Genomic DNA, 12,360 nt, shown 5'->3' with positions numbered 1-12,360 from the left:
AGAGGACAGTATGTTTCAAAATGGACATTTATATGTCTTCTTTCCCTACTTTCATATTTGTTTCTCTACTTTCCCTACTTTTATAATTGTCAACAAAGAAAACGGAAAACTTACAGTTTAACCCCCAAAAACATCTACTTTTGTTTCATTGACTACACTAAAGCATTTGACTACAAATTATGGAAAATTCTTAAAGACATGGTAATACCAGACTACCTTACCTGCCTCCTGAGAAACCTGTATGCAGTTCAGGAGGCAACAGTTAGAACTGGACATGGAACAACAGACTGGTTTCAAATCGGGAAAGGAATATGCCAAGGCTGCATACTGTCACCTTGCTTATTTAACTTATATGCAGATTACATCATGCGAAATGCCAGACTGGATGAAGCACAAGCTGGAATCAAGATTGCTGGGAGAAATATCAATAACCTTAAATATGCAGATGATACCACTCTAATGGCAGAAAGTGAAGAGGAGCTAAAGAGCTTCATGATGAGCATGAAAGAGGAGCATGAAAAAGCTGACTTTAAACTCAACATTCAAAAAATAAAGATCATGGCATCTGGTCACATCAATTCATGGCTAATAGATGGAGAAAAAGTGGACACAGTGACAGACTTTATTTTCTTGGGCTCCAAAATCACTGCAGATGGTGACTGCATCCATGAAATTCAAAGACACTTGCTCCTTGGAAGGAAAGCTGTGACAAACCTAAACAGAGTATTAAAAAGCAGAGACATCACTTTGCCAACAAAGATCTTTATAGCCAAAGCTATGGTTTTTCCAGTAATTATGTATGGATGTGAAAACTGTACCATAAAGAAGGCTGAGAACCAAAGAACTAATGCTTTCAAATTGTGGTGCTGTGGAGTTTCTTGGACTGCATGATCAAACCAGTCAATCCTAAAGGAAATCAGTCCTGAATATTCATTGGAAGGACTGATGCTGAAGCTGAGGCTCGAATGCTTTGGCCATCTAATGCAAAGGGCCAACTCATTGGAAAAGACCCTGATGCTGGAAAAGACTGAAGGCAAAAGGAGAAGGGGGTGACAGAGGATGAGATAGTTAGATAGCATCACTATCTATGTGATGAGACAGCATCACTGTCTCAATGCACATGAATTTGAGAAAGCTCTGGGAGATTGTGGAGGACAGAGAAGCCTGGTGTGCTACAGCCCACGAGGTCATAAAGAGAAAGACACAACTTGACAACTGAAGAACAACAACACATCATTATTTGTTGTAAGATATTGACAGACAACATTTACCAATTTAATGAAGTTTAATTCCATTACTAGTTGGCTATTTTTTTTAATATTAATTCATGAAATGTCTTTTTTGGATCAATAGCATTGATCATTTGATTTTGTTTCTTTAGTCTAATAATGTTATTATCAACTAACATTTAGCATACTTGCAAGGGTAAAATAAGCCATAATACTCATAATGTTTTGTTGTAGAAGTGCTTTATTTGGTTTGCTCAAATTTTATTGAAAATGTTTTATATATGAGGGAAAATGATGTCACCTCATAGTATTTATTTTTATTGAATTTTAGTTCAATTGAATTGAATTGAACTTTAATTAATTTAAATTTAATTGAATTTTTAAATTTTTGACATAACTAGCTTAGGGACTGAATTAGACTTACTGCTTTTCCTAATTTCCAGAAGAGTTTTTATGATACAATGATAAATATATTTTTAAACTTTCAGTTAAATGGCAATCCACTCCAGTACCCTTGCCTGGAAAATCCCATGGATGGGGGAGCTTGGTAGGCCTACACTTCATGGGGTCGCAAAGAGTTGGACACAACTGATCGACTTCACTTATGTCTTAAAAGTGATGAAACTGAGTAGCAATCAAATTTACATAAGGTTTAGTGATCTAATCATTTTTAGTCTTTAATCTGGATAATATGAGTAATTTTTAATTATAGTATTCTATAAAATTTTCCGTTTTCCTAATTCAGTTTTTTGGATATAGCTCTTCATAGCATTAACTTAACCATCAATATGTTTATGTATGCACATGGGTATCTGTATTTGTTTCAGTCTTGACTGAATTTTATTCAGATCTTTTATCTCTCCTTTTTTATATGAATTCTACTTTTTTATATTTAAATAAATATTGGTTATTTGCCAGTCCCCATGTATTCAGTTTTTTTCTTTTTCATAGATATCCGTTTTTTCAACTATTCTCCTATAGTCTTTTTACTTTTATGTATAACACTTTACAATTATATTAAAAATACATATATGAAGACTCCAATATCTAGAACTACTGAGGGTTTGTTTGTATTACTTTAAAAAAATTATTTTTGCTTAATTTGTTTCTCTTTCTCAATATACTTTTTTTTTTTTTTTTACTGTATGTTTACTTATTATATAAAATGAAAGTTTAGAAGAGTTCTAGTTCTAGGAGGATTCAATAGACATATATGTTTCTATTCTTCCAAACATAGTTAAAAACTCTGGACATCATATAGAAAGCTGAGTACTGAAGCATAGCTGCTTTTTAACTGTGGTGTTGGAGAAGACTCTTGAGAGTCCCTTGGACTGCAAGGAGATCAAACCAATCAATCCTAAAGGAAATCAACACTGAATATTTATTGGAAGGACTGATGCTGAAACTAAAACTCCAATCCTTTGGCCACCTGATAAGAAGAACTGACTCTTTGGAAAAAAACCCAATGCTGGGAAAGATTGGAGGTGGGAGGAGAAAGGGAAGACAGAGGATGAGATAGTTGGATGGAATCACCAGCTTGATGGAAATAAGTGAAGGACATGGGATCACAAAGAGTCAAACACAGCTGAGCTACTGAATAACAATAACAATAAAATCCATGTTACTCTGGTGTTCATTTGAAAGATTTTGAAAACTTATAGTATGCATTTGCCACCATAGTCAAAACACCGAAAATTTTAAACATTTACAAAGTTTCCCATCCTTTCATCCCATAAAATAAGATTTTCCCTCTATCCTAACATTCTTGCCCTTTTTAAATGTCATATAATTGAATTTTATAATCACAATTAAAGAAAAGGTAGTTTTAAAAAAAAACCTGTCAAAGTTAGAAGAGAATTCCCTCTTTCAAAATTTCAAATCAATTAATAAATTATTTCTAAATTATCAAGTTAAACACCATAATTTCAAATGATAGAACCATTCACAAGAGTACTTTTAATTTTTTCAAACTTTTAAAAAGTTTTGGAGAACAGAATTTAATAATGATTAAACTAAATATTATAAAATAGTTTTTTGGGTCATCTGTTGGTGAAATCCCTTTTTATTTGATTGAAATATAAAGTACAATATTGTGTTAGTTTCAGGTGTACAACACAATGATTTGACATTTGTATGCATTATAAAATGGTCAACATGAGAAGTCTAATAACTGTCTGCTCCCATATGAAGTTATATATTACTATATATTATCGTCCATATTCCTTATGCTGTCTGCTTTATCTCCATGACTTACTTATTTTATAGTTGGAGGTTTGTACTACTTGATTCCATTCACCTATTTCACACACTCTTTCCTCTCCTCTGGCAAACTTCCATTTGTTGTCTGTATTTATGAGTCTACTTTCATTTTGTTTGTTTTGTTCGTTTGAGATCATACGGTGTTTATCTTTCTCTGTCCCAGTTATTTCCCTTAGCATAATATCCACTAGATCATCTGTGTTGCTAGAGATGACAAGATTCCATCCTTAGCTTGAAGGTGAAAGGGAAGTCGCTCAGTCGCGTCTGACCCTTTGTGACCCCGTGGGCTGCAGCCCACCAGGCTCCTCTGTCCACTGGATTCTCCAGGCAGAATGGGTTGCCATTTTCTTCTCCAGGGGATCTTCCCGATCCAGAGATCGAACCCAGGTCTCCCTCATCGCGGGCAGACGCTTTAAGCTCTGAGCCAGCCACCAAGGAAGCCATTAGCTTGAGGTAAGCCAAACTATTTGAAACAAATAACACCACCTTACTGCCCCCTAGTGTTGGAAGTCTTCACAAACGAAGTGAAGAAAACCGGTGGCTGTTCTTACCTTTGTCATATATTCTGGCTTCCTGCTTCCTTACTTTACATCTGAGATGACAAGCATAAAATCTCACAACATAAATCTCAAGGCATGTGATGTATAATTTATAAATCACTGGTAGAATGCCTAAGTCATGTGGAAATGTGCTCTGCTAATTAAAGTTTATTTCCCCAGTGAAGAAATCGTTATCACAGGGAGCAAGGATAAAAAATACCACTCTTTTTAAAGAATGGTTTATCTTGTTAAAGAAATCCAAAACATGGGTCTAGAGCCATAGACATTTCATAGCTTAAGAAGGAAGCGTCACTAACATCACATCAGTCATCAGTAACATTCTGGGCCACCTGGATCTATATACTATCTCTGTTTGTTTGGATCAGCCAAAAACCAGACACCAAAATCAGGTTAAATGTACAAGAAACTTATCAGAGAAATTTAGAAAGTAATTGGAACAGTGCCTGACATGAGTTATATAATTATTGGCTATAGTAAAATAAACCATTGATGAATATTTAAGTTGCTTCCAAATTTTCTTTATCATAGAGCTGTTAGTAAAGAAAATTGCATGTGGCCCAGTTAAATTAGGACTTCAGACAAAGAAGAATGTTTTATATAACTATATCCTCAGTAATAAATTTTTTTCTAAAATCACCAGAAGTCGAAAATATGTTAAGGAGATATTTCTGATTTGAATAAATGATAGTAAGTACAGAAACAGCATTCTTTTAACATTAAGAATAAAGTTTGATTTTATTTTCATTTTTCCTAATTTTTTTTCTAACCACCCAGTGTGACATACAGGATCCTAGTTCCCTGACCAGAGATCAAACCTTGCATTGGGAGTACAGAGTCTTGACCGCTGGACCACTGGGGAAGTCCCAAGTTTAATTTTAAAGCAAAGTCAAATATAAAAATTTTGTAGCTATTGCTCTCTACATGTATCTATTCATGTATATCAAATTAAAATGCTGAAATAATGTAATATTTTAATGTCAGTAATATAAAATTTAAAAGTAATATAAAATTTAAAAGATATGAAAATTCAGAGTAATCTGTTATCATTTCAATAACTTGCAATAAAATGTTTTAAAAGGGCTGAAACATTGATAAATGCCTATAATTTAACATGATAATTTGCCTATAGTTTCTCAAACCTTTCATTTTATATTGAAAATCAAAGTGCTATCAGACTAGATTCTGATATCATTTTAAATTGTTTCTAACTTTAGCTTTGAATCTTGAAAGAAATTTGTCTCAATGCACAAGGAAAGCTAATTAGACATATTGAGAGGTGAGAACCTTCACAAATGCTTCTCTTTTGAAAACCCAGAACTATGGTTAGGAAGACCATAGGGATTTCTTTCAAAATTTATGTGATAATTAGTCTGCACAGTGTTGAAAATGAAAGACACAAAAAAGGTTGAAGTTTCATCTTTTCTAGAGCCTAAACCAGTGATACTAAGGACACAGTCTAAACACTCGGTTTTCATTTGTTTGGCTGGTTGCACATTGAGTACTTAAAACTTTAATCTTGATACTACAGAGCCAAGCATTTCTCTTGACTTCTGACCACCAAACTCAATGCAATAAATATTTTCACTGAGTCTCCAAAACTGAAGTTCAGTAAACACATACATGGTCCATAAAATCAATAAAAATTGTATGTATCTCTTGTGTATATTGGAGAAGGAAATGGTAACCCACTCCAGTATTCTTGCATGGGAAATCCCATGGACAGAGAAGCCTGGAGGGCTATATAGACCATGGGATCACAAAAGAGTCAGACGTGGCTGAGAGACTAAATAATAGAAACAACTTGTATATATAGCAATTATGGAGTCATGTGCCACATGCCCATGATATTAAATTTTTTTCTTGATATGTAAAAATCACAGTGAATTTTGTTGAAAGCCTAATGCATGTCCCTACATTAGGTGTATTTACTTGAAATCTGCAAGAACAATGTCTGGGTTTAGTTCATCATTGTGACTTTAAGATTCATATACTATATCTTATGAGAATTCAAGATAAACTCCAATGAATTTAGGATTGTAAATTCATTTATATTTATTCCATGACTCCAATCACTCAGTGTTTATATTTGAATATATGGCTTAAAGTGTATTCAAGGTATGATTTTATTAGTATGAATATATAACATATATAAATCAGATCAGATCAGATCAGTCGCTCAGCCGTGTCTGACTCTTTGCGACCCTATGAATCCCAGCACGCCAGGCCTCCCTGTCCATCACCAACTCCCGGACTTCACTCACACTCATGTCCATCAAGTCAGTGATGCCATCCAGCCATCTCATCCTCTGTCGTCCCCTTCTCCTCCTGCCCCCAATCCCTCCCAGCATCAGAGTCTTTTCCAATGACTCCACTCTTCGCATGAGGTGGCCAAAGTACTGGAGTTTCAGCTTTAGCATCATTCCTTCCAAAGAAATCCCAGGGCTGATCTCCTTCAGAATGGACTGGTTGGATCTCCTTGCAGTCCAAGGGACTCTCAAGAGTCTTCTCCAACACCACACTTCAAAAGCATCAATTCTTCAGTGCTCAGCTTTCTTCACAGTCCAACTCTCACATCCATACATGACCACAGGAGAAACCATAGCCTTGACTAGACGGACCTTTGTTGGCAAAATAATGTCTCTGTTTTGAATATGCTATCTAGGTTGGTCATAACTTTCATTCCAAGGAGTAAGCATCTTTTAATTTCATGGCTGCAGTCCCAATCTGCAGTGATTTTGGAGCCCAGAAAAATAAAGTCTGACACTGTTTCCACTGTTTCCCCATCTATTTCCCGTGAAGTGATGGGACCTGATGCCATGATCTTCGTTTTCTGAATGTTGAGCTTTAAGACAACTTTTTCACTCTCCACTTTCACTTTCATCAAGAGGCTTTTTAGTTCCTCTTCCCTTTCTGCCATAAGGGTTGTGTCATCTGCATATCTGAGGTTACTGATATTTCTCCCAGCAATCTTGATTCCAGCTTGTGTTTCTTCCAGTCTAGCATTTCTCATGATGTACTCTGCATATAAGTTAAATAAACAGGGTGACAATATAGAGCCTTGACGTACTCCTTTTCCTATTTGGAACCAGTCTGTTGTTCCATGTCCAGTTCTAACTGTTGCTTCCTGACCTGCATACAAATTTCTTTTTTTTTTTTTTTTTTGTGTCCTCGGATAGAGGACGTATCAGATATTAAACTGATAAGAACAGATACTACACTTGATCTTAGCCAAAAGGCCGAGAAGCGATCTACAAATTTCTTAAGAGGCAGATCAGGTGGCCTGGTATTCCCATCTCTTTCAGAATTTTCCACTCTTTCAACACTCTTGCAGACCTCCCTTGCAAGAGTGTTGAAGGAAGTTCTTCAGAGAGAAGTAAAATGATATGGTCAGAAATTCAAACCTACATAAAGAACATCAAGAAAGGGGAAAAATAGATAAAATGAAATATTATATTTTATTATCTTAATTGATCTATAGATAAATAAGTGAAATGAATAAGTCATATTATAAGGGATTGCTGCTGCTGCTAAGTCGCTTCAGTCCTGTCTGACTCTGTGTGACCCCATAGATGGCAGCCCACCAGGCTCCCCCCATCCCTGGGATTTTCCAGGCAAGAGTACTGGAGTGGGGATTATGAGGGACAGGAGGAATGAAATGGAAATATTTTGTTACCTGCACTACTCATGAAGTGATATTGTACTATCAATACTTAAAAGTTGACTTAACTTAGTTGTACATGTATTTTGCAAAATCTAGAGTAACTACTTAAAAAATTGGAGGAACTATAGTTGATGTGGTAAGAGAGGAAAGAATATGGAATCAAACAAAATACCCAAATAATACCAGAAAAAGTAAGAAAGCTGGAACATATTTAAAAAGAAAATAGAATCAATGTAGTGAATAGAAAGTTATAAACGTGGAAACATTAAATCCAATGATATCAATAAGTGTCTTAAATTAATGACCTAGATTTATCAGTTAAAACACAGAAATTGTAGAAGTGGATATAAAATCAGGACTCAACTCTATAAAGTCTCAAGAAACAGACTTTATATGTAAAGAAACAGATAGATAAAGCAAAAGTAGTGGAGAAAGATGTCCCATGCCAACATTAAGCAAAAGAAACTAGAGTAGCTCTATTAATTACTGACAAAGTTGGCTTAGAATAAAGAAAATTATCAGGGCTAATACATGGCATTACAAAATATAAATATATCTCAGTAAAAATCCTTGCAAGCTATTTTGTAGATACCAATAAAAAATCCTAAATTTTATGTAGAAAAATAAGAAACCCAGAGTTATCAATATAATACTGAAGAAGCAAAAAATCCAGAGTATTCACACTTATCAAATTCAAGACATAATACAAGGTTGCATTAATTAAGCCAGAATGGTATTAGGAAGAGGATAGACAAATAGATCAATGGGACATAATATAAGGCTCAGAAAGAAATACATGAACATGGTTAAAGGATCTTTATAAAAACAGTAAGCTCAGTTTATCTACTGGAATTTCTAGTCAGTGCATAAGAAATAGTTAAGTTAAATAATTATAATTTTATCAGATTTCAACTAAAATGTCACCAAATTTAAAAGATTGGAATCATATTATCTATGTTCATATGCACATCACCATTAGTTAAGCTAGAAATAGGTAATAATAAGAGTAATCAGAAAAAAATCTCATAGGTTGAAGAATTCAGAAATACAGGTCATAATAATCCATTTTTTTCCCAAGAAGAAATCATAAAGAAAACAGAACAGCAAGAAACTTGTACAGACAGTGCACCAAAGATGACTAAGTCAATGAAATGTCCTAAAGTGAGTAAAGGTAAAGTTGAAATGGGGAAGGAAATGGCAACAATGCTGCGCTGGATGAATGACAAGCAGGAATCAAGATTGCTGGGAGAAATATCAATAACCTCAGATATGCAGATGACACCACCCCTATGGCAGAAAATGAAGAAGAGCTAAAGAGCTTCTTGATGAAAGTGAAAGAGGAGAGTGAAAAAGTTGGCTTAAAACTCAGCATTCAGAAAACTAAGATTATTGCATCCGGTCCCATCACTTCATGGCAAATAAATGGGAAAACAGTGGAAACAGTGAGAGATTTCTTTTTTTTTCTTTTTTGGTGGGGGGGGGGTGGGTGGGTTGTGTGGCTCCAAAATCACTGCAATGGTGACTGCAGCCAAGAAATTAAAAGACTTGCTCCTTGGAAGAAAAGCTATGACCAACATAGACAGCATATTAAAAAGCAGAGACATTACTTTACCTGCAAAGGTCTGTGTAGTCAAAGCTATGGTTTTTCCAGTAGTCATGTATGGATGTGAGAGTTGGAGTATAAAGAAAGCTGAGCACCAAAAAATTGATGCTTTTGAACTGTGGTGTTGGAGAAGACTCTTGAGAGTCCCTTGGACTGCAAGGAGATCCAACCAGCCGGTCCTAAAGGAAATCAGTCCTGAATATTCATTGGAAGGACTGATGCTGAAACTGAAACTCCGATCCTTTGGCCACCTGATGCGAAGAACCAACTCACTGGAAAAGACCCTGATACTGGGAAAGATTGAAGCCAGGAGGAGAAGGGGACGACAGAGGATGAGATGGTTGGATGGCATCACTGACGTGATGGACATGAGTTTGAGTAGGCTCCAGGAGTTGGTGATAGACAGGGAAGCCTGGTGTGCTGCTGTCCATGGGGTTGCAAAGAGTCAGATACAACTGAGTGACTGAACTGAACTGAACAATATTCTTGCCTGGAGAATCCCATAGACACAGGAGCCTGATGGGCTACAGTCCATGGCATGCAAGAGTCAGACATGACTGGGCAACTAAACAAAAACAAAAAGGTGTAAAGGTGATCCATACATGTGTTATCATTACACACCCTCCAGAATGAGTGAAGGGAAAGTACGTTCACCATGCCTAGACCTGGCAAGGCTGCAGAACAAGGAAGCTCCCTCCACTGCTGGTGCAAATTCATACTGCCACAACCCCCAGTAGAAAAATAACCAAGTGTATTATTTTGCCTCTGGTAAGAAAAATAAATCTGACTATTCAGTAGCACCTTTATAAGCAAAATATTTAAAACCTTGCTTCCCAAACTAGACTTTTTAAAAACACCTTTATTGTGGTACAAGATAGAGTTTTTGAAGGTTGATTTTTCTCCACATAAAATAAAATTTTTGAGACTTTGATTTCTTTCGAAATCTTTAGTAGTCAGAGGAGAAAGAGAAGGAGGAGTCAAACAGATATACTGGATGGTATAATAATCTATATTTTAATATCTGACAAGAGATGAAGTTGTAAATAAATGTGTTCCTCTGATGAAAAGCTTTCCATGAGGCCCCATCCAGCTAGCAGACATAGATCTACCTGTATAGATCTACCTGTGTCTCTACCCGAGCCCCTAAATATATATCACCATTTATTTAAGAGAAGTTCTTACTAAAGTTCAGTTTTTCCAGGTATACTATTTTGTACATATATATATATATTTTTTTTTTTTTCCTTTTACTTTCCTCTTCTGCCAAACAATCCAATAGGGAAAAAGAAGACTGATTAGAATAATAAGTTATGGGGCATTCATTGAGCCAAATGCAAAGCTAGACACACAGCTTAGATCGGCTCAGCTAATTCTCACCATGACTGTATGAATTATGCTAGTTTTGCATACAAGTATCACAAAGTTAGTCAGTGTTAGACCCAGGATTCCCATCCTGCAGTCTGTATCCAAAGTCTGAGATACCAGAGGAGAAGTTGTTAGGATGGCCCTGAAGGGGAAATCTCACATCTCTCAACTCCCTCTTTCCACCTCCATGCACGCAGCCATGCTTGTTTCTAGCCACTTCTGCACTCTCAGAAGATGCTGTAAGGATACTTCCAAGCATACCAGCATAGATGAGTGTGTATGAGTGTCTGTAGGTGCATACATGACTTACTTCCTTCTATAAGGAATACGTCTCCAACTTTGTGCATTTTCATTTCTTCCTTTTGAACATTTATCTCACCAAGATTTATGTTTCATAGTGGAATCTCATAATTCTTCTTTACATTTCCGAGCATTTGTGCAGAGAAAGGATGCTGCTACAAAGTGACAAGTAACAAGAACATGGTCGAAGCAAATTTAGAGAGGCGGCAGCCTTAGTGGCAGAGGCTCCTCCTTTTGTGAGTGCCAGCCACCAAAACTAGAAGGTCAACTCAAAACCCTAAAAAGGTCCACCTTGTCCTCATGGCCTTCCCTAAAGGCAGTCTGCCCACTGCTACCTCTGTGACAGATGCTTAACTACTGGGAGGAAAAGGGAAGCATGGGCCTATCACAGCTGATTTCTCTGGGGCAAGCATGCCTATATCCCAGGGCATACCCCTCAGATGACTGTCCCCTCCATGACTCGTGCCCCATTCTGCTTTATATTCTTTATCCTCATTTCTTCCCACACTCTGGAGTTCTTGCCTTCAAAATCATCTCTTCCCTGATAATCTGCAAACTCACCTCTATCATCATGGGATTTGTAAACAGTTGTTCCACTCTTACCTTGACTTAAATGGGACTCTTCTCTGAAGACAGATTTCCCCAGAATCGTTTTTGGAGCCTGTTATACGGAGTGTTATACACACATTTTTGGAGCCTGTTATACACTCATCTCACACACTAGTAAAGTAATGCTCAAAATTCTCCAAGCCAGGCTTCAGCAATATGTGAACTCTGAACTTCCAGATGTTCAAGCTGGTTTTAGAAAAGGCAAAGGAACCAGAGATCAAATTGCCAACATCCGCTGGATCATGGAAAAAGCAAGAGAGTTCCAGAAAAACATCTATTTCTGCTTTATTCACTATGCCAAAGCCTTTGACTGTGTGGATAACAATAAACTGTGGAAAATTCTTCAAGAGATGGGAATACCAGACCACCTGATCTGCCTCTTGAGAAATTTGTATGCAGGTCAGGAAGCAACAGTTAGAACTGGACATGGAACAACAGACTGGTTCCAAATAGGAAAGGGAGTACGTCAAGGCTGTATATTGTCACCCTGTTTACTTAACTTCTATGCAGAGTACATCATGAGAAACGCTGGACTGGAAGAAACACAAGCTGGAATTAAGATTGCTGGGAGAAATATCAATAACCTCAGATATGCAGATGACACCACGCTTATGGCAGAAAGTGAAGAGGAACTAAAAAGCCTCTTGATGAAGGTGAAAGTGGAGAGTGAAAAAGCTGGCTTAAAGCTCAACATTCAGAAAACGAAGATCATGGCATCCAGTCCCCTCACTTCATGGGAAATAGATGGGGAAACAGTGGAAACAGTGTCAGACT

The 12,360-nt window shown here is 36.6% G+C and overlaps 1 pseudogene; it reads right to left on the bottom strand.

Annotated features, from left to right (window-relative positions):
• Positions 1 to 7,183: 7,183 nt before the first annotated feature.
• LOC147350097 (U2 spliceosomal RNA) lies at positions 7,184 to 7,296 on the bottom strand (annotated as a pseudogene).
• Between the last annotated feature and the right edge of the window lie 5,064 nt (positions 7,297 to 12,360).

This window comes from Bos grunniens, chromosome 20, assembly GCF_055505025.1.
Source record: "Bos grunniens cultivar Pamir isolate PY7600 chromosome 20, Bosgru_T2T1.0, whole genome shotgun sequence".
Taxonomy (NCBI): Eukaryota; Metazoa; Chordata; class Mammalia; order Artiodactyla; family Bovidae; genus Bos; species Bos grunniens.
The sequence above is the reverse complement of the archived record's forward strand: the minus strand, read 5'-3'. Positions and strand labels throughout refer to the sequence as shown.